This window comes from Medicago truncatula, chromosome 5, assembly GCF_003473485.1.
Source record: "Medicago truncatula cultivar Jemalong A17 chromosome 5, MtrunA17r5.0-ANR, whole genome shotgun sequence".
Taxonomy (NCBI): domain Eukaryota; kingdom Viridiplantae; phylum Streptophyta; class Magnoliopsida; order Fabales; family Fabaceae; genus Medicago; species Medicago truncatula.
Genome location: NC_053046.1, coordinates 23,463,505 through 23,485,320, shown reverse-complemented (window position 1 = coordinate 23,485,320; position 21,816 = coordinate 23,463,505). Strand labels below are relative to the sequence as shown.

The 21,816-nt window shown below is 32.6% G+C and overlaps 1 protein-coding gene across 4 annotated transcripts in view; it reads right to left on the bottom strand.

Annotated features, from left to right (window-relative positions):
* LOC112417792 (uncharacterized) overlaps positions 1 to 16,195 on the bottom strand; it is a 95,827-nt gene extending 79,632 nt beyond the window's left edge. The window contains exons 1-15 of one of the 4 annotated variants that reach the window (XR_005646404.1): positions 16,023 to 16,189; positions 15,786 to 15,886; positions 10,425 to 10,584; positions 10,188 to 10,288; positions 9,046 to 9,111; positions 8,832 to 8,952; positions 8,505 to 8,752; positions 8,307 to 8,350; positions 7,466 to 7,543; positions 6,963 to 7,047; positions 6,552 to 6,626; positions 5,159 to 5,223; positions 4,276 to 4,336; positions 1,623 to 1,717; positions 1,076 to 1,538 (exon numbers count right to left, since the gene is read on the bottom strand). The gene's annotated coding sequence lies outside the window, so the exon portion shown is untranslated. Of the gene's footprint in view, positions 1 to 1,075; positions 1,539 to 1,622; positions 1,718 to 4,275; positions 4,337 to 5,151; positions 5,227 to 6,551; positions 6,627 to 6,962; positions 7,048 to 7,465; positions 7,544 to 8,306; positions 8,351 to 8,504; positions 8,753 to 8,831; positions 8,953 to 9,045; positions 9,112 to 10,187; positions 10,289 to 10,424; positions 10,585 to 15,785; positions 15,887 to 16,022 lie in introns of those variants that run through there. The other 3 variants (XR_005646407.1, XR_005646410.1, XM_039834616.1) reach the window with 3 other exon arrangements.
* Between the last annotated feature and the right edge of the window lie 5,621 nt (positions 16,196 to 21,816).

Below are 21,816 nucleotides of genomic sequence, written 5' to 3'. Positions count from 1 at the left end.
TCAAAATAAATCGAGGCTTTGACGGAATTCCACGAAACTTTTCAGATCCTCTAGATGTATTATTATTGAGGTGTCTGCAAAAAACCAGCTCAAAATTCGATTTCTAGGTCGATGTTTTGATGTCACGCTTTCTTTAGTTTTTGGCGCATAAAATATTCATATTTAATCCGTCCCTCGTCGGAAAATTCTAATTTTTTGTAGAAGATGTTTTTTTTATGTCCTAAACATGCCTGAAAAAAATCGCGGAAAAATTCAACCTCTAGGTCACTTTTTCGGGACTTTATGCCTGCAGGAAAAATTCACATTTTTTTCTACAAAACTGAAAATGGCACATCAAGCATGTATGAAACTATCCATCATATAAAATCAATATTCCTGACATCATACACAACCTATCTTTATGCATTTACCTTAACTCACTCTTGGTAAAAATTCAAAACAATGATACATGAAAAATTGAAGTAGAAAATTAAAGAATATATAATTTATATTGGTGAAATCGATGGATTGAACAATACCTTAACTCACTGGATGTTGCTCTGCCTGAAGAAAAAAATATATTGAAGATGAAATTGACATAACAAAAAAGAAGTGATAAAAATAATCAAAACTAAATAAACTTGAATTATAAACATGGAGTCTATAAAAAAAAGTTGGTAAGCGAAAAGGAGAAAAAAAAATATTAGAGAAGGGATATGGATAGATGTTGAGAAAGAAGAAACGCCACGCCACATAATTTTACCAAGAGTGTTGCAGTGGTAATGGAATCCAACCACCATTCCTCTCTTTCTTGCTCAACTCCCTCATCCCCCTTTTTAATATCAATTTGCTTTAAATTGGTACTATTGATTATCAATATGACGGTGAATAGTGAGAAGTCAATCAGGGATAATATGAGGTACACAATATCTCAAAAGTGAAATTTAGATTGTAAAATGATGGAATGGTTCTCGACAATCGATTTTTAAATCAAAAACCATGGTTGTTTGACTTCTTCATAAAAACCAGAAGCATGATTATTGAGTGGGGGTTAGCAAGAAGGTGAACACGCTAATATTAATATGAGCCATTAAAATAGATTATAAATATTAGTCATTAAGATAATTAATTTCTCATGCATCGCATGAATCCAAATACTAGTTAATCTAATAGTAAAATAATTATTACATGAACTAATATGAGACAACTTCACATGTTCGAAATTGAAGGTACAATAATAGATTCAACCCAACTCATAAAAGTTCATATCTCGTTCGTACGATTCAAAAATTTATAATTTGTTAATTTTCATAGTCATTCACACGAAACATTATGACATTTAGAACCACTGGATTTATCTGGATCAGTTCAAATGCACAGTAATCTTCTTGACACAGATAGTTATCATTTTTGAATATATGAAATTTTTTGAATTTCATTTGATGTGAATCCTTACGAAACATTTCCGCAGAATCTTCCCACTCTTGTCCATCAGAATTTCGGAGCAGTATAGAAACATTTTCATTCAGATGGCGTGAAGCAAAAGTAGAATCAATAAACTACAAAATAGACCAGAGATCAATTAGGCAACATAAATAATTTAATATTTGATTTAAATAAAAACAACAAAATAAAACCATCACCGCATTATTTCCCCTAGTGACTTTTGATATAAAATGTGGATTTGCAGTGCGATAAGCTTCCGCAGCCATTCTTGCATTTTGTGCCATTTTCTCAACTGTTGTTTCAGAAAACAATTAGTACTAGTTGGCTGAATTGCAAAAAAAAAAAAATGGAAAAAAAAAAAAAGAGTTTTGATAGGAAAAATAAGAGACAACAAAATTATGCATAAATGGTAGGAAATGGAAAAAAACTTATGACAATAATGGGTAAGCCATTCAGGCAATCTCTATCTCTATCTCTATCTACATGTATTCTAAGGTGCAATTTGCTTATGTGTCAGCTCACCAATACCCTATTTTTAATCTTAAGCATTCTCCTACTTTGCTTATGTGTCTCTCCCTCAAACCATTGCTTCATATTTTAATCATTCATAATCTATATACTTTAAATCACTCCTTTATAAAGTACATAATTCATTGCTAGACTCTGTGAATTTCTAACGTACATAATTCATTGCAATAAAAGAATTAGTTTAGTAATCTATGGATTTCATAGTATATATTGTACCTTCTCCAAGAGAAACACGGTGGTTTTTAATTCTAAGTTTTGGTTGGTGGATTTGGCAATTAGGAGTATATTTTTTTAGTTTACTCTCTCTATGTTGTAACCAGACGAGTAAAAGGATATATTTTTAAAAGTTGTTCTTTTAATTCTTTCTTTTGCTGCCAATACAAAGACTACGAATATGGAATTATTCTTGGAGATTTCTCATGCAAAACTAGAATAAGGAAAAGCTAGCAACTTCATCATACATGCATCTTAAGCAAAAAATGCAATGTGATTGCTAAATGAATCGATCATACATGCCGTTGAAAACTATTTATTTTAATGAACAGTTCAATTTATGCAGCTTATCTTTTTTAGAGATAAAACTCTATTACTTATATATCAATTCTATAAAACTCCTTATTTTTATTATAAATTATAAACTTTTATGTGTACTTTATAATAATAAAGTAACTTCGAAATAGTTTACATTAGCAAGTATGGGGAAGTGCCCTTACCTTGGACGCTTTCCTGAAAAGAGAGAGGTCTTCAAATATATTTCTAGCTTTACAATAGCAACTTAATTTATAGGTGCTATTCAAACATTTCCATGACAACTAGGCTTTTAATAACCACATTTTCTTTTATCAAAGTCAGCAGTTTATTTCGATAAAATCCAAGCCAAAGATAAAAACTATGTGATGAATTCATTTTGGGTAAAAAAATTGGAGAACCGGCCAATCTTTTATTAAGCATGTGTTTCTTTTGAAGTTTTAGCACCACCGTCCATTTAATTAAAGTACACTACACATTAACTATATTATGTTCTTAACTAGCAGTCAATTTTAATGTTCTTTTCACATTTGATTTCTTAACTGCACAGGTATAATACGTCCAAGTGAAGAACAATTATATTTAGGGGGAGTATTGAATTAGGATTTTAAAAGACTATTTTAATAAAAAAAGTCTTATAAGATTTTTAAAGACCGTGTGAGATTGTATTGATTCTGTGAGATTTTAAAAGACTTTTTATGTAAAAGACTTTATACACTCAAGATTTTAAAGGATTTATCACACTGACTTTTAAAAATTTCAAAGGATTTTATGTTATTTTAAAATTTCAAAGAATTAAATGAATTTTAGGGGAAAAAGAACATACTTACAAGCGTGAATGATAGAAATAATGAACAAATAAATTCTAGCGTCTGAATAAAGAAAAATAAAACCAATAAAAAAATATTTTACTATTGATTTTCAAATTTTAAGAATTTTATGGATTTTATAAGATTTTAAGGGACTAAAAAACACTCTAACACATTATTCTCAATACACATTTTTTATTTGTTAAAAATGTTATTCCCACAAAATTCAATTGTACATATTTAAAATCAACACTTACAAATCTTTCAAAAAAAATATATTGTGTCAGCCATTACAAATCGGTTGAGTTTACCCGAGTTTACCAAGTGTTAACTCAGTCAAACTCGTTAAACCTTTCGATTTTACCAGAAACCGAGTTTACCTCAGAGTTAACACTCGATTTACGAAACATTGATTACGTCATACTCTCTATCATAATATTCTCAATACAATTTTTTATTTTTTTATGAGATAGAGAGAGGGAGAGAGGGCGGATGAGAGATGAGAGAGAGAGAATGGAGAGATAGAGAAACGAAGAGAGAAAGGAGAGAATACGGAGGGGGAGGGAGAGAGAGAGAGAGAGAGAGAGAGAGAGAGAGAGAGAGAGAGAGAGAGAGAAATGAGAAGAAAGAGATAGTAACTTTTAAAAGAAAAACAATCTCAAGAAATCTCATCTTTTCATGAAAGACTTTTTCTTATTAAAATCCCACTACAAAATCCATCAAAATCCAATTTATTAAACAATCTTTTGAAATTTGAATGATTTTGAATACCACAAGACTTTTTTTAAGTGATGAAAAGTCTTGATTGAATACCTCAATACTTTTTTAAAATGACAAAGAGTCTTGATTGAATACCACAAGACTTTTTCATAATTAAAAAGTCTTTTAAAATCTCATAGAATCCTAATCCAATACATCCCCCTTAACCTCAATGCACACGTATAATACTTCTCAGTGCACTATTAGATAGAAAAGGAAAACTTACATGCTTTTGTTTAATAATTTCTATTGCTGCATATATTTTTGTGTCTAATCCATGGTTGCAGCTGTCAACACAAGAACAATGAAACACATCAAAAGTATCCGATAATTTATACTTTCTAAATGAGTTCTAATAAAACTAAAGATTTCAATACATGCTTCAAGGTAATTATTTTAATTGAGTAATCAAGCAAAAGCATCCAAAAGGTCTTTGATTATTTATTACCAATGAAGCACGGACACTCCTTGGATTAGGTGTGTCCTAGTGTCAGACGCGTGTCGTGTCCGACACCGACACCGACCCTTGTAATTGCACTGAATTATGTGATTTTCTCAAATTATTAGTTGTGTCGGCGTGTCAGTGTCCGTGTCATCTCCGGTGTCCGTATCCGTGCTTCATAGTTTATTACTCAGAAAAAAGAAGAAAAAAACATCACATATGCACACTGTTTTTGTTTCTAATGTTTTTTATATGGAATTCTCATGTTTACTTTTTTCTTTCTTACCAAGAATATTTTGAAGAGGATGGAATTATTAGAAAAGCCAGCACAAGAGAGAGAAGGTGACAAAAGAGAAACATCAAGGAATAGGTGAGAGATTAAGGGCCTGTTTGAAATAGTTTTTGTTTTCAGTTTTTGAAATATACAAGTCCTCTTCTCACAATAGTTATCCTTTTACATGTTTTAGTTTTAGTCCCCAAAACAAAAAAATTCAAAACAGTTTTGAAAACTGTAATTTTAAAAAATAGTTTAGCAAAAAAGTTTTTAATTTTCAAGTTTTTAAAAAACTGAAAAAGAGTTTTTGAGAAGTGTTTCAAACAGGCTCTTAAGTAACATATGCAAAATATTCTTTTACATGATATAACAAATAGGATTCTTACCACTTACATTTACTTATGCAGCTGGATTGCCCTTCGCCAGCATTTCTGCTGCTTTTGGTTGGATTTGGAGACCTACATTGAGGACAATAACATTTGGAGAATAGTCAATGACTATAAATATAGAAACAAAAGAAGATTTGAAACAAAAACAGTGTATAAAAATCATCAGTGACTATAAACATTAGAAGATTTGACCAAATCTCAGTCACTAATCATTTTCACACTATTATATATGTACAGATTTGTGATAGTGATTACAAGTGGGTGATGAGGGTTTACATAGGGAATGTAGAATTTTAGTAAGGCTGTATGCAAGGAATGCTTTTTCTCCAAATAATGCATTCATTCATTCATTCATTCATTGTGATTTGAAACAAAAAATGTAAAAGCACAGTCCGGTGATATTTTCAAGGAAATAAACATGAAATAAAACAGACAATGAAAATGAAAATGAAAACCACGTAAATAGTAAATCAGTGTGTGGCTTGGTGGATTGCTTGAATTTTCAAAACCTATTTGGTCTATCTCACATGTTTTAACTGTTCAATGAGAGAGGGAAAGTTTAAAATTTTATTTGTCTTAGTTTGTCCTTTACTTGATTATCTATCCTACATTTACCTTCCTCATATATTATAATGCTTCCCCTTATAAAGCCTGTGCAGCCACAAGCTAGCAAGCTATAAAGAAGCCTAAAGTTTAACTATGAATATCTATTTATTGTGTTATAAACTTAAACTTAAAGTGAAGGGAAAGTTGGAAAATCTAAAAACACGTTAGGAAAAACAAATGTGTGAGAGAAGCAGCAGAAAGCCAATAGCAAAGCAAAGCACTAACAAGACTTTTAAAAAGAAAAATTTGATGAAAGCTCCACAATACTGACAGACCATATATCGAAACAAATCTAAATGCATATCATGTTAATCACAAGTTCCATTTACGATGGACCATATATCAAAACAAATCTAAAAGTATATCAAGTTACTGATAAGTTCCACTTTTGTCTTCAAAATTTTGTTCACGTCCAAAAAATAATTTCTACCTAAATCATGTAAAACTTAGATACACATATTAATGCAAAATAGAGAAGTATACTGTTTTAAGCCTAAAAGGGTTTGAAATCGAAAATGGTTACTTTTAAGATGCTAAGAAATGTAAAAGATCATAGATATCTGAAAGAAAAAAACGGTTCAGACAGAAGGGTTGAACCAAGAAAAACCATACAAATGGGTTGGTCACCATATTAAACCCAAACTTTGAGATGTGAAAAAACTTTAGGATAGTTTTAACATGTAGACTATGTGAGTAAACAAATAATCCCAAACAAAGCAAAAAATCACATCTTTTGAATCAAATAGATGCTACTAAAGCTAATGACTGTTAAAATATTGTATGGTACTTACAATTTAGAACAAACACAATGAGCTGGCTGAGACCATATCCTCCTGCCACACACACAACGCGGATTGGTGATCTTCCTAGCAAAACGAGATGGCATAGATAAGCTTGAGAAGACATTCCAAGAAGACATTCCAATATGTTTCCAATAGTTATATTACAAAGAAAAGTTTGGATTATTAATTTTTGTTATGCAATCTGAGCCAAAAAGATGCCAAACTGTGTGGAAACAATCCTATCATGACCATTAAGTAAAATATTGAAGTTGGATTTCGGTTTCTCATGTTTATAAACTTAGGATCATCATCGTATTTAAATTGGTACTAACCCATATGCATTCTTTAGACATATTCAAACACTTATTTTTCATATCTTAAAAGAGAAAAATAGGTATTAGATAGAAATGGAATACTTACATGTTTTTGTTTCATCATGCCTACTCATAACTCCTTTTAGAACTATTGCTTCTTTAGCTCCACAAAATCAAAATCAGCTCCATTGCTAACAAACAAGCAAACAAAAACATATTATGGTTAAGGATGGGCATCTTAACAGTTATTTTCCGTTTTTGCACAATTTGAGCAACTTGCTTTCTTGCACCATAAGCTAAAGAGCAGAATAAGAATTAATACATAAATACATGATTTACAAAGGGAAAAAAAAAATTAGACAAGTAAATATTTTTTTCTAAAGTGCAGAATCTAGGGGTGATAGGCAGCACTGAAACAAAATCATATTAATTGAAATAAGCATTGAAGTAATCAGGCAGTTTAGTGCAAGATCTAAGGGTGATAAGGAAGTTTAGTGATTTGAGATGTGATGAAATTGTTGGTATTTGCATTGATAAGAGTAATATCAGGCAGTTTATCAATAAAACCATTATGGTTGGGAGTATTTAGTTGGAAACAATTGAAATCACCTGATGGATTTTTTCAGTAGAATCCTTTATAGCTGCATATATCAGAACCTACCCGTGATTTTGTATCACCCAATGGACCTGAATTAATCAAGGTTTTAAAATTTTAAATTACTAGATACACTACATGGAGTCTTTATTCATCAATTGTAGGAGACAAATGTATTTAAGAGAGTAAAGAAAAGTTGTGACTTTTTATGTGTTTTTATGCAATCTGAGCAAAAAGAAAGATTTTTTTTAAGCAAAATATCATATTATTCATTTTAAAAGTTGAGAAGTTACTTTACAGGGTTTGGACAAGAGTTGAGAAAAAAATATATTAAATCAACATTGATTATAAATAATGTTGTATCTCTTCATCACCTACTCAAAATTTCTACATTCTATTTCATCTCAGTGATTCATAATCATATTCTTCGATAATAAATCAATGCGGTCAAAGCACTTCAAATTCACAAAATTCAATTGGGATCAGCTAAAATTTCAAGAAGTATGTGGCAAAGAGAGCAACCAGATTAGTCATCTATAAAAAAAATATAATATAAAACAAAACTGAGTAATAGAACACTGCAATTTTCACCTAAGTTTGTTTTGCAAAGTTATATTATTTGGATGACTAAAGAATCAAATGCCAGCCAATTGTACAACACAATTAATGTAACAAACAATACAACTATTGGAAACAACTAAAACAAAATCAGGGACCACTCAACAAAAAATCAGGTAGCAAAATAATCTTCACAAAAGCATCAGGGACCACACAAAAAAAATCAGGTAGCAAAATAATCTTCTCGGGCCTTAGAAATAACTAAAACAAACAGAATAACAAAAGATAACCACTTACTACTTCTTAGCAATGTCATTTCTTCAAGCTTTCTCCACAATCACCTACACACAGACAATATATTTCAGTAATCGTGCATATAACCATGAAGATAAAGGAAAATTTCAAAATTTTACCCAACTGCAGTAATTTCTCAGTTGTTTGGTGGATATCAAAACTGATAATTGAGAATCGCTACAAATGAATTAAACCACTTACCAGAACATTGTGAGACTCTTGGTGTGATGATCCTGCAGAAGATGAGAAGAACAAGACGTATCTTCCCAGAAATCATGGTGTCTTAAGGTTCCATCTTCACTGCCACTCCATACCACATTGGGGTTTCCATAACTTACCGCCAACTTCTTGACTCTGGTAGAGTGTGGAATTGGTAAATTTTCCGATGGAGTAATCGAATTATCGTCAAGTCCATTCACACTTATACAAGACCTATTGAATAACCGAACCTGCCAACAGGAAAGTCATAAAGTTATGGAATTAAAAATTTAAAATTGTAATAGCACAAAGCATGAAATGAAGTTATACCTATTAAAAATTTAAATGAAGGCAGTGAGCATTGAATATTCCCTTCACAGAATGTGCATTATATGCCAATATATATGACCCATAAGCTTCTTTAGTGATACGTGTTGGCCACCATCTTCTCCTGCAAAATCCAAATGATGTGGTTAGAGATAAGCTGCAATTGCTTCTGTATTAAATAATTTTTTGATAGGCGCTATAGGAAGGAGGAATATACCAGTTGAGATTGTACTTTTGAAAGCAATTTATCATCGAACATATCTCTCATGGGAACCTTTGCTGCCTGAAATTAAGCACACAAAAACAGGATAATGAATAAATAACTTTTCAAACAATATAATGTTCTATTTTAAATTCATAGTCTAATTTTATACAAAATTGAACCAAAAGTATTATGTTTCGCATAATCGGGTAGAAATATAGATCGCAAAGAAACGAGGAAGATGGCGCTAATCTCACATTCAAAATAAGCTTTGGAACGAAAAAAGGAGGCCATGAAGGAGTCCGGCGTCTAGGGTTTGCGGCTAGGGAGAGTTTATGTTTTTTGGAGATAAAATAATTCAGAAAATGACTAAAGACAAAAAATAGACATAGAGAAAAGGGAAAATAACTTGGATTTACATTTTTACAAAGTTTTGTACAAGCCTTAATGTATTTCGTACAGAAGGAGAGTATGAAGAATATGATGCTTTAGTGGTGAAACAAGGATGAATTTGCTTGGAAAACTCCTTCAAAAGATATGACCCATTTTTCCAATATATGCTTTTCAAGATTATATTCGGATATAAAGATAGAGAAAGCTGAGTAGATAAAGAAAGTATGGTTATTTTGTAAAAGTTACTTATAGGGTTTGGTCAAGAGTTGTAGAGAAAAAAATTATTAATCAACAATGGCTGCAAATAAGGCAGTGCATCTTCATCAACTACAAGAATAAAAATGATTTTAAGCCAGAATTCACATGCACACTATCTCGCACCGATGAAAAATATTTATCATACAAAGAAAAATTGGGACTTCAAACTTATTAACTCTCCAAAGTTCAATGTGAAGTGGATTGTGAGTTGAAATAAAATAAAGATTGTTTCATTATGTGAGAGAAACCGAAATAAAATAAAGTTACTTTAGACTCTTTTCTAAGTTTAACATAAATCGAAAAATCAATTTGTTACAAACACAGGAGTCAGTCCAGGAGGCATAAGATGGAATTGACATGGCAAAAGAAGTATTGACTTGCAAGTCTATTATATATAACTCATAAAAGAATAACAACATATGGACATAGATAATATAGGAGAATATTTCTGTAATATATATATGGACATAAAATAATGCAAATTAGAATGAATGGGTTACACTTACAAGTATGAATCGAATCGAATCAATGATACCATGGAAATTTGCCAAGAGATCAACAACAACAACAGTAGTTTAAAATGGATTGTTACAAAAATTCATACAATCTGAAAGAGGGAAAAACAGAAATCATGTCCACAAATCATCATATAATGAAGAATAATATAAATAGAAGACAGGCAGAACCATAAATTGAAAGAAAACTGAAAGATAGAGGTGGTTGAGGAGACAGAGAAAACGTACTTCTTTTGGTCAAACGGGCCGATGTCGGTGGTTGGCGGCGGTGGTTGAGGTGGAGAGAAATGAGAAGAGAAGAGAGCGCTTAGTTTCGTTCAGGTCGAGAAATGAGAATGAAAGGAGAGAAACCGGGTTTGATTAGGAAGGTTGGGCTTGGCCCAATTCGCTGTAGTTCAGGGGGTGTAAGCCTAAGACGTCAGTGTAAATAGCAATATGTCCAAAAATGGATCTCCAAAAATGGATTTGCAAGAAATTGAACCAGGTTCCATATGCCATCACTTCATAAATTTTACCACTAAGTCACAACCATTTTAGCTGAAATATTCTTACTTCTAAAATAGATATGTAAGGCCTTTTTTTTAAGCCACTAACACATTGGCTGTTCCTTAGCATTTACTTTTTTATTATTGGCAACTCCTTTATTTTATTTTTCCGGTTAGCACATAGCAGTTCCTTTTCTTATTTTTTTCCTTTTGTCATCGCATAACAACTCCTTTTCATTATTCTTTTTTTTTTTTTCTTTCTTTCTATCACCACATACCAGTTTCGTATTATTTTCTTGGTGCAAACTTTTGTAGCAATCTTCTTCTTCTTATTCCTAAACAAAGCTTTGTTGCCCTAATTTTAACCTAATATTTTAACCCTAATATTTTAGCAACTTTTCCCTCCTTTAAAACCTAACCATATTTCCTAATTCTCCTCCTCCAAACCCTAACCATCTAACTTCACTCCTCCTAAACCAAATTTCCTAATTCCCCTCCTCCAAACCCTAACCAATATATTTTAATCTTTTCTCCTAAACCGAAATCTCTTTTTAAAACTATACCTTTCTCTCCTCCAAACCCTCACCAATATATTTTAATCATTTCTCCTAAACCGAAATCTCTTTTCAACATGGCTTCCAGAAACATTTATCGCTGTTTTAAAGTATAATTCATTCTTTCAATCCCTTTTAATCTTTTGTAGGTCCGTTGGTGAAAAACCCTTTTTCTGATCTTGACAAAGCAATCAACAAGCTCAGACTGAAATACATATCATATATCGTTGAATATGACATTGATGTTGTATGTGTTTTTTGCGAAATATATCTATTCTTAATTATTTGCATTCTATTTTATCAACGTGTGTGATGTTTTTGTTTGTTATTTTTTTAGGGTGCAGTATGCTTGCCAAACATGTTTGGCGGTGATTTCGGAGATCAAATTGGGCGTTATGCAATATTGACTGATCCTAAGTCCAACAAGTTTGAAGTATTGGTTGACAGAGTAAACGAAGCATTTTTTTCTCACAAAGGGATGGAAAGCGATTCGTGACTTTTACGGAATCGATCTTGGTGCCCGGATTACCTTGGTTTTTGTGGGTGACGGACAGTTTGATATACACTTGACTGATAGGTTTCACAAGAATATCCCCTACCCGGTTTTTGATCCCCCTATGCATTTCCTTCTTGACAAGATGAATTTGCAAGCAACTTTCGATGAGTATCTCCCCCCAATAACACTCTTCTTGCTTATTGTCACAATATTAGTGACATGGTTCTTGATTTCGAAAAAAATTAACTGAGTATGATGTTACAAAAGGTTGTATGGTATGATACACTTTTCGTGTCCACCTTAACTTATTTTGTTCCTTTTCCGTTTGTGAGCTAACTTTTGCAACTATTCCTTATGAACATTTCAAGATAGGACGGCGTTGAAATAGGTTTGTGGAAGCTCGCAGGCTCCGTGAAGGTGTGAAGATCAGAGGGGATGCTCCGATGGTTGGGTCACATGATACCATCTACCTTGATGTTATTTACAATTAGTCCATGTTTAGATAAATTGTGCAAGACCTTTCCAATTTGAATTTTAAGTTTTAGTTTCTTAGAGTTTTGGAAGCATCTATTTTTTTTGTCTTTGAATTTAGCAAATGTCCCTTGAATTTCATAAATAATTTAGCCTTGCTTGCTTTGCTTTTTGATTTATATATTTGTGTTTGTTTTTGTGTTGCTGAATCAATTTAGTAGCATGGCTGTGTTACTGAAGCATTTTAGTAACATGGCTTTTAGTAACATTATTAGTAACAATTACTAGAATCAATTTAGTAGCATAGCTGTGTAACGTCTCCTCTTAACATTATTACTAACAATTACTAATCCTAATCTCTAAAATATGTTTTGGGTGGAAACAAACTAAAATCCTAATCCTAATTTCTCTCAATCAAGTAACTAAGAGATTTCATCCACATCTCTAAACTAACTTTTTGGTGGAAAGAAACTAAAATCCTTATTTCTCTCATTCAAATAATTAGGGGATTTCATCCACATCTCTAAAATATGTTTTGGGTTGAAACAAACTAAAAATCCTAATTCATCTCATTCAAATAACTACTAAAGATTTTATCCACATCTCTAAAATATGTTTTGGGTGGAAACAAACTAAAATCCTAATCCTAATTTCTCTCATTCAAGTAACTAAGAGATTTCATCCACATCTCTAAACTAAGTTTTTGGTGGAAACAAACTAAAATCTTTATTTCTCTCATTCAAATAATTAGGGGATTTCATCCACATCTTTAAAATATGTTTTGGGTGGAAACAAACTAAAAATCATAATTCCTCTCATTCAAGTAACTACTAAAGATTTCATCCACATCTCTAAAATATGTTTTGTGTGGAAACAAACTAAAAATCCTAATTCCTCTCATTCAAGTAACTACTAAAGATTTCATCCACATCTCTAAAATATGTTTTGGGTGGAAACAAACTTAAATCCTAATCCTAATTTCTCTCATTCAAGTAACTAAGAGATTTCATCCACATCTCTAATCTAACTTTTTGGTGGAAACAAACTAAAATCCTTATTTCTCTCATTCAAATAAGTAGGGGATTTCATCCACATCTCTAAAATATGTTTTCGGTGGAAACAAACTAAAAATCCTAATTCTTCTCATTCAAGTAACTAAGAGATTTCATCCACATCTCTAAAGTAACTTTTTGGTGGAAACAAACTAAAATTTATTTCTCTCATTCAAATAAGTAGGGGATTTCATCCACATCTCTAAAATATGTTTTGGGTGGAAACAAACTAAAAATCCTAATTCCTCTCATTCAAGTAACTACTACACATTTCATCCACATCTCTAAAATATGTTTTGGCGAATCAACTATGGTAATTCTTAAGTAAAAAAAATGCCAATTCTTAAGTAAAACAAAGTGCCCCATCAACAATATTAATTTCATTTTATTCATATTAATCTTTATCCTAAAATGTTGGTCATTTCCTAATTTTTTTTCCACTATTTTGTGCTTATCCTGATAACTAATACTCTTTATTGCTCAACCGACATATCATACTCACACGTATTCCACCTTTTTCCTATAAATATATCATAACCTATTAGCCAAACCATCTCAATCTAAATAAGCATCCTCTCTCTTGGAAAGGAAAAAACAAGCCAATGATGTCTGCCAAATACACTCCAATCTCAGCTGTTTCTGGAGGAAGAAAGAATCTCAAGATGTGTGTGCGAGTTGCTCACATTTGGTTGATTCGAGAGAAGAAGGTCCCCGCTAGCATCATTTTCATGAACATGTTACTGGTCGATGAAAAGGTTTCTGCATGTTTGCACTCTTAGCTTTAAAATTAAACTAATGTCATTGTTGTTTTTTAGTTATGTAATTTAACCAGCTGTTTAATGTTGTTGTTGTCGTCAATAGGGTGGACGTATTCACGCCACAGCTAGAAAAGATTTGGTGGCAAAGTTCAGGTCCATGGTTCAAGAAGGGGGTACATATCAGCTTGAAAATGCAATTGTAGGTTTTAATGAAAGTCCTTATAAGGTAACTTCACACAAACATAAGCTTAGTATGATGCACAATTCAACTTTTACCAAAGTACACTTGCCTGCTATCCCTATGAACGTTTTTGAGTTCAAGCCATTCAATGAAATTCTCTCTTCAACTGCCGATGAAGTATCTACGGGTAAGACTTCAATTCTGAATGTGTGTTGTACATTATTTCTACCTATAAGCATTCGTTTAGGAATTTCATACATTTGTTTTTGCTTTTGTATACGTAATTTCAAATGTTATTGGTCATGTAATTGAAAGAGGTGATATAAGGGAAACTGAAAAGGACGGAAGGAAAAGCAGGGTTATTGATCTCACTTTAAAAGATCTTGAGTAAGATTTGTCTCTTTCTTTGTACCTGGTTGTAATATGATTTTAATATACCTTATGTTCCTGAATTGATATTTTGGTAATATTTTATTACAGAAACAACCGCTTACATTGCTCTCTTTGGGGTGAGCATGCTGACAAAATTGTGACCTTTGGGATAATGAATAAATAACTTTTCAAACAATATAATGTTCTATTTTAAATTCATAGTCTAATTTTATACAAAATTGAACCAAAAGTATTATGTTTCGCATAATCGGGTAGAAATATAGATCGCAAAGAAACGAGGAAGATGGCGCTAATCTCACATTCAAAATAAGCTTTGGAACGAAAAAAGGAGGCCATGAAGGAGTCCGGCGTCTAGGGTTTGCGGCTAGGGAGAGTTTATGTTTTTTGGAGATAAAATAATTCAGAAAATGACTAAAGACAAAAAATAGACATAGAGAAAAGGGAAAATAACTTGGATTTACATTTTTACAAAGTTTTGTACAAGCCTTAATGTATTTCGTACAGAAGGAGAGTATGAAGAATATGATGCTTTAGTGGTGAAACAAGGATGAATTTGCTTGGAAAACTCCTTCAAAAGATATGACCCATTTTTCCAATATATGCTTTTCAAGATTATATTCGGATATAAAGATAGAGAAAGCTGAGTAGATAAAGAAAGTATGGTTATTTTGTAAAAGTTACTTATAGGGTTTGGTCAAGAGTTGTAGAGAAAAAAATTATTAATCAACAATGGCTGCAAATAAGGCAGTGCATCTTCATCAACTACAAGAATAAAAATGATTTTAAGCCAGAATTCACATGCACACTATCTCGCACCGATGAAAAATATTTATCATACAAAGAAAAATTGGGACTTCAAACTTATTAACTCTCCAAAGTTCAATGTGAAGTGGATTGTGAGTTGAAATAAAATAAAGATTGTTTCATTATGTGAGAGAAACCGAAATAAAATAAAGTTACTTTAGACTCTTTTCTAAGTTTAACATAAATCGAAAAATCAATTTGTTACAAACACAGGAGTCAGTCCAGGAGGCATAAGATGGAATTGACATGGCAAAAGAAGTATTGACTTGCAAGTCTATTATATATAACTCATAAAAGAATAACAACATATGGACATAGATAATATAGGAGAATATTTCTGTAATATATATATGGACATAAAATAATGCAAATTAGAATGAATGGGTTACACTTACAAGTATGAATCGAATCGAATCAATGATACCATGGAAATTTGCCAAGAGATCAACAACAACAACAGTAGTTTAAAATGGATTGTTACAAAAATTCATACAATCTGAAAGAGGGAAAAACAGAAATCATGTCCACAAATCATCATATAATGAAGAATAATATAAATAGAAGACAGGCAGAACCATAAATTGAAAGAAAACTGAAAGATAGAGGTGGTTGAGGAGACAGAGAAAACGTACTTCTTTTGGTCAAACGGGCCGATGTCGGTGGTTGGCGGCGGTGGTTGAGGTGGAGAGAAATGAGAAGAGAAGAGAGCGCTTAGTTTCGTTCAGGTCGAGAAATGAGAATGAAAGGAGAGAAACCGGGTTTGATTAGGAAGGTTGGGCTTGGCCCAATTCGCTGTAGTTCAGGGGGTGTAAGCCTAAGACGTCAGTGTAAATAGCAATATGTCCAAATTCAAACTCAAACGGAAGACTTTATTTAATTTTCAAAATACCTACACCCTCAAATGTATCTCCAAAAATGGATTTGCAAGAAATTGAACCAGGTACCATATGTCATCACTTCATAACTTTTACCACTAAGTCACAACCATTTTAGTTGAAATATTCTTACTTCTAAAATAGATATGTAAGACCTTTTTTCTAAGCCACTAACACATTGGCTGTTCCTTAGCAGTTACTTTTTATTATTGGCAATTCCTTTATTTTATTTTTCCCGTTACTACGTAGCAGTTCCTTTTCTTATTTTTTTCCTTTTGTCATTGCATAACAACTTCTTTTCATTATTTTTTTCTTTCTTTCTACCAGCACATACCAGTTTCGTATTATTTTCTTGGTGCAAACTTTTGTATATTATGATTACGATGTTCTCTACGATTTATCATTTTAATTGTGTTGATATCCACCTTTGATTACTTCTACTGAACGATAGTTATATATGAAACTCTACAAAACCTGTGCATCGCACGAGTTAGAGTTTAGTACAGATCTTTTATATCTAATCCTAGCTAGCTAACATCCAAACCCTAATCCCACTTAACTTAACCTAATTTTTTGGCGCCCCCTATCCCCAAAATTTTAATTTCAAATTCATTCTTGAAACCCTGATAGTCTCCATCAATCCCCTATTTCTCTCCCTCTCTCACTTTCTCTCCATGCCAATGCCACCATCGACCCCTCCCCCAGAATCCATCAGGCTCCGCTGTATCACCACCATCATCCTGGCGGCACCAACTCTGGCCAATCCGCAGTCGGTGTTGATTCCGCCGCATCCGATGCTGATTCCGACCCAACACTTCCTTCTTGCCCAAATCGGAACCTCTACTCTTCTCTCTCATTTTTGCTCTTCTCTAAATCAGAACCTCTGCTTTTCTTCATCCCCATCGCCTCCACTTTCGGCCACTTTGATGTTGTGTTTTGGAGAGGAGAGTGAGGCTGACAGAACAAATATGAATGCGAAAGAGGGTGAGCACGGCGGTGACGGTGAGATGAGATGGTGATAGATGACGTTAATGGTGTTCAGATTTGAGGTGAGGATGGTAATGACGACGGTGAGGTCTGAGGACGGGAAGCCATGATGTCCTCTGAATCGTCTTCCTTACCATAAATATAAATGGGTTTCAATGTCTGGACAGCTGCTGGACTGTTTTGAGGTTTGATTTTAAGTTTGATTTCATTTTCATGTTGCAAAACTGTAATGACTAAAAAGAATCATCCACTTTGAAATTTTCAGTTACTTTAGATTCAATATTCTTCATACAATTGTCTTGATCAATCGTAATGTATTTAAATTTGTGATATAGAGAACTATTCATATATATTTTATGACTTTGAGTATAATGGTGCAGAAGGAAAGTGGGAAAAAAAGAGAACAAGTTAACCACATAAGGTCTCTTTGTATACTTAACTATGACTTTCTCAATGAAATGAGAACAATTATCCCTCTGTGATATCACAAGTTCCCTATGTTCATTAACTTGCTCTTTTGGTTTGTATACTTATTTTTAACGTAATTATGAAATAAGTTGTGACTCTCTTGATAACCAAGTAACCTTTGTTTGAAGGATGAGGCATTTGGATTTAGGAGCCTGTTGTGTATCAACGATGAACGATATGTGATGCGCGCTCAACCGATCAAGCAAGAGGAACGTTTCGATTTGTATTGTAATTTGTACCTACAGAACATATAACCTTCTGTTCTTTATGTTGTACCTGTAATTTTTTCAAATTACTACTGCTTATAAATATATAAGGCTCAATAGAAGACGAAATTGCATATGGTTTTATTTAAGAATCAATTCTCAGTTACCAAGAATAAACAGCAGGAACATTAACAGCCTCTAATCCATTGTTCATAAACTAAGCCTTGAACAGATTGTTGCAAAAACAGTAGGATCATCTAACTTGTTTGGAAATTAATTGCGTCACTAGTTAAATCCATGTGATTTTCTTTTTTTATTTTATTTTATATATTAATTGTGAGAACCATCACCTTCAATTTAAAAGATTGAAAACTAACGGTTATTTCTCTAATATTTATTAATGGAGTGCTCTATCAATTCGATGGTTAGGTGTGATTTTTCTTAAAAATTTTTTGAACAAGCAGAAATTGATTATATTAATACCAACATAGAGTCCTTAATAGCACAAGGTGTGCCATGTAAAACCTCAAAAGTTTACAATCTGCACATAATCAAAAACAGAAGAAATAAAAGGATTTAGTCGATGCCCATACAAACGAAATGGATTGACCACCAAATATATGAGAGTTTAAACCGAGATAGTTTTCAACCATCAAAATGAATGTAATTTGACTTTACCTAGCATATGGTGAATTGAAGTTTCCTTAGCCTTGAAAACTCTATTGTTCCACAATAACCCTGATACAACATAACCAAATAAGCTGCAAGAAAGAGCGACGAGCTCGCAATCCTCCAAAAGAATGAATAAACTGAACAAATGATTTTATGGCACATCTTAGGATCGGCTGAAGATATTCCAATCCAAGATCTAACCATACAACACATAAGGACAAAAACGGGGCAAGAAAGGAACAAGTGATGAGCTGTTTCCAATCCACCGCATCTAGACACAAAATTGAGAGTCATGAGAAATGATGTTGATTTTTCTTAAAATTTGATTTCTATTTTTGTTGAAAGAGTTAGAACGATTAGGATGAATAAACGTGAAATTCAAAGTTTAAATCTACACTTACATATTGTAATGCATTTTAAAGCCTTTAAACTAATAGATTGTTGAAACCTAACCATAAAACTAATTAAAAACGAAATATGAGATGAAATTGAAGAAATGTGAAAAAATGGACCTAAACGTCATCAAAACTCCAACGATTGAAGAACTTGAATTCGATCAGGGATGGATCTGAAATGACTGCAACATGTTCTTCAATGATTTCAGCCATTGCTGCATAAAGAAACGAACCATGAGAGAGGAATGGATACAGATGAGCTAGAGAGAGACATATGAAAAAGAGGAACAAATTTCACAATCAGAGAAAGAGAGATAGATGAAACAACAAAAAAACAATGGATTAAAGTTGAAGAGATAGTAGGGTTAAATTTTGTTTTATTGGAAAATGTATAAAATTTAACGTGGAGACACAATCATAAATTCACCTTGGTATCTTGCAGATTTGTATTTCTTGAGGGTGCGTGTGCATTTTTCAAAACATGTCATTTACTCATCAGTTAAGTGTCAATGATGGTGGTAGATAAAATGGCGGGATTAAAGGCTTAGTTAGAGGTTATCTTCTTACTCTAAAAGCTTGTAAGGTTTAGTTATTGATTTACCCTAATTACATGCCTAATTTCGCTCCTTAACCTAGCTTACATGAGAAGCTTTTCCACGTGTATTGATTTGCTATTGGTTAACTCTATTCTTAAGCCGTAATTATTTCAACAACAACTTAACCTAGATTCCTCCAGAAGCTGTTACACGTCCCAACATAGATGATATGATTGTATGCCTTCTTCTTTTAAATTTCAATTTCCTTCTCCACATCATTAATTTGGCACTTCTAACAATGCTTCCATTTTGTTTGCTGACTGTCTATAAATACACACAGACATGGAGATGCTGCAATCGCCCTTTTCCATATAACATACAAATATTACGTGTGCTTACCATTCCATGGCTTTTTCTGATTTCCAAAGTTTGCCTGCACTTCACTGCTTGGAGGGTAGAACATGCATTATTTTGTTTTATGCTTGCAACTGTTCTTTATGGAATTCGACTTAATTCCTTCTTTGACTTTTTAACGTTTTATTCATCTGTTTATTTGCAGCTCCCTTGGATCCAAACCCTATCTCTGAAATTGACAAGATCGTCAATGATTTAGGACTGCAGTACAAGACTTTCTTCGTTGAGTTTCATGCCCATGAGGTGGATACGAATTTGCACCATGTTGTTCCTCTTTAGTTGTTTTATCAAGATCTTTTTTTGACTTTGTGTTATTATCATGGTTGACAGGGTGCATTGATGCTGCCAAAGATCTTTTCCAGCGATTTTGGTGAGCAGATTGGGAGTTTTGCTAGGTTGTTTGATCCTAACGACAACCAGTTCGAGGTGCAAGTTGAGAGATCAATGGTTGCATGTTTTTAACCACAAGATTTAAGGCCTTACGTGATTTTTATGAATTGATTTGGAGTGGATCGGTGGTGATGGTTTTTACTCCCATGATTATTATTCCCCCATTCCATGCACCTCAAGCTATTCCATAGGATAGAAAGCATATTCAATCTCTAATCAAGTCATCGACATTGGATCATCATTTATCAACATCAATCAATGAAAGGATTACTCACCTTATTCTTCACTTAGCATACTTAACTCAACAAGTACAATTCACCATTTCAAGGTTATAAGCAAACAATTATTAATATCAAAGGAATAATAATTATCATCAAAATAGATTCACCAAGTGTATAAGCACGAGCAACTAGGACATGCAATTAGAGCATAGTTCAATTATTCACAACCATCAACAAAATCCTCCAATGTACATATACACCAATCCACACAATCATAACATTAACCAAATTTCACCAATGCACAAATTCAACAAGTCACATATTCAATTATGACACGACTCATCAACTATTCAAATGCATGCAATGTTCTAGACTCTTCTAGATGCATGTGGTACCAATCACCAACAACAAGATGCCAACAGAACATCTTAAGTAAGAGTACACCTCCTCTTACAATTCACCTATGTAAAAGTACACCCCCTTTTACATTTCTCATATGGCTCAATATGACTATGTTGCATGGACATACAAGCAAAGACTCAATAATGCAAAATCACCTCACATATACATTCACCAAAAACAATGTAAAAGTACACCTCCATTTACATTGATTAGTTCACCAACAATTGAATTATAAAGTATTTACTTCCACACAATCCATCAAGTCATAATTCAATTAAGAGTCATCACCACATCATCATCATCATTCATCTAGCATATATGCAATCACCAACAAAATCATCATCACTTAACATATACACATTCACCGAAATTATCACAATCAATTAACATATATGTATTCACCAACAATATCACAATCAATCAACATATATGTATTCACCAACAATATCACCATCAATTAACATATATGCATTAATCGACATCAACTATATCATATAGTTCAACAACTCCATATAATTTCTCACAATTCAAGTAAAGGAGAAAATACAACACATTATGATAAACATCATATTCAACACCTAGAAAACATTGACATATCGTCATATGATTATATCAAACTATCCACAAAAGATTTGTCAAGTATTTGGTCTTAAAAATTATTTTCGACAAAGTTCATCTCTCATTTTACAACTTTAAAATAATTGGGACAAATGAACAAAAACTCTAGGGTCTCGACTATGTATACACTTAGATCACATATGAGGGTAGTTGAATATACATGTGCGTTTCACCGGCCGATGTGAGTCATTAATTATCTATTTTAGTATGATATTTAGTTTAGTTTTATTTAGATTTAAGTT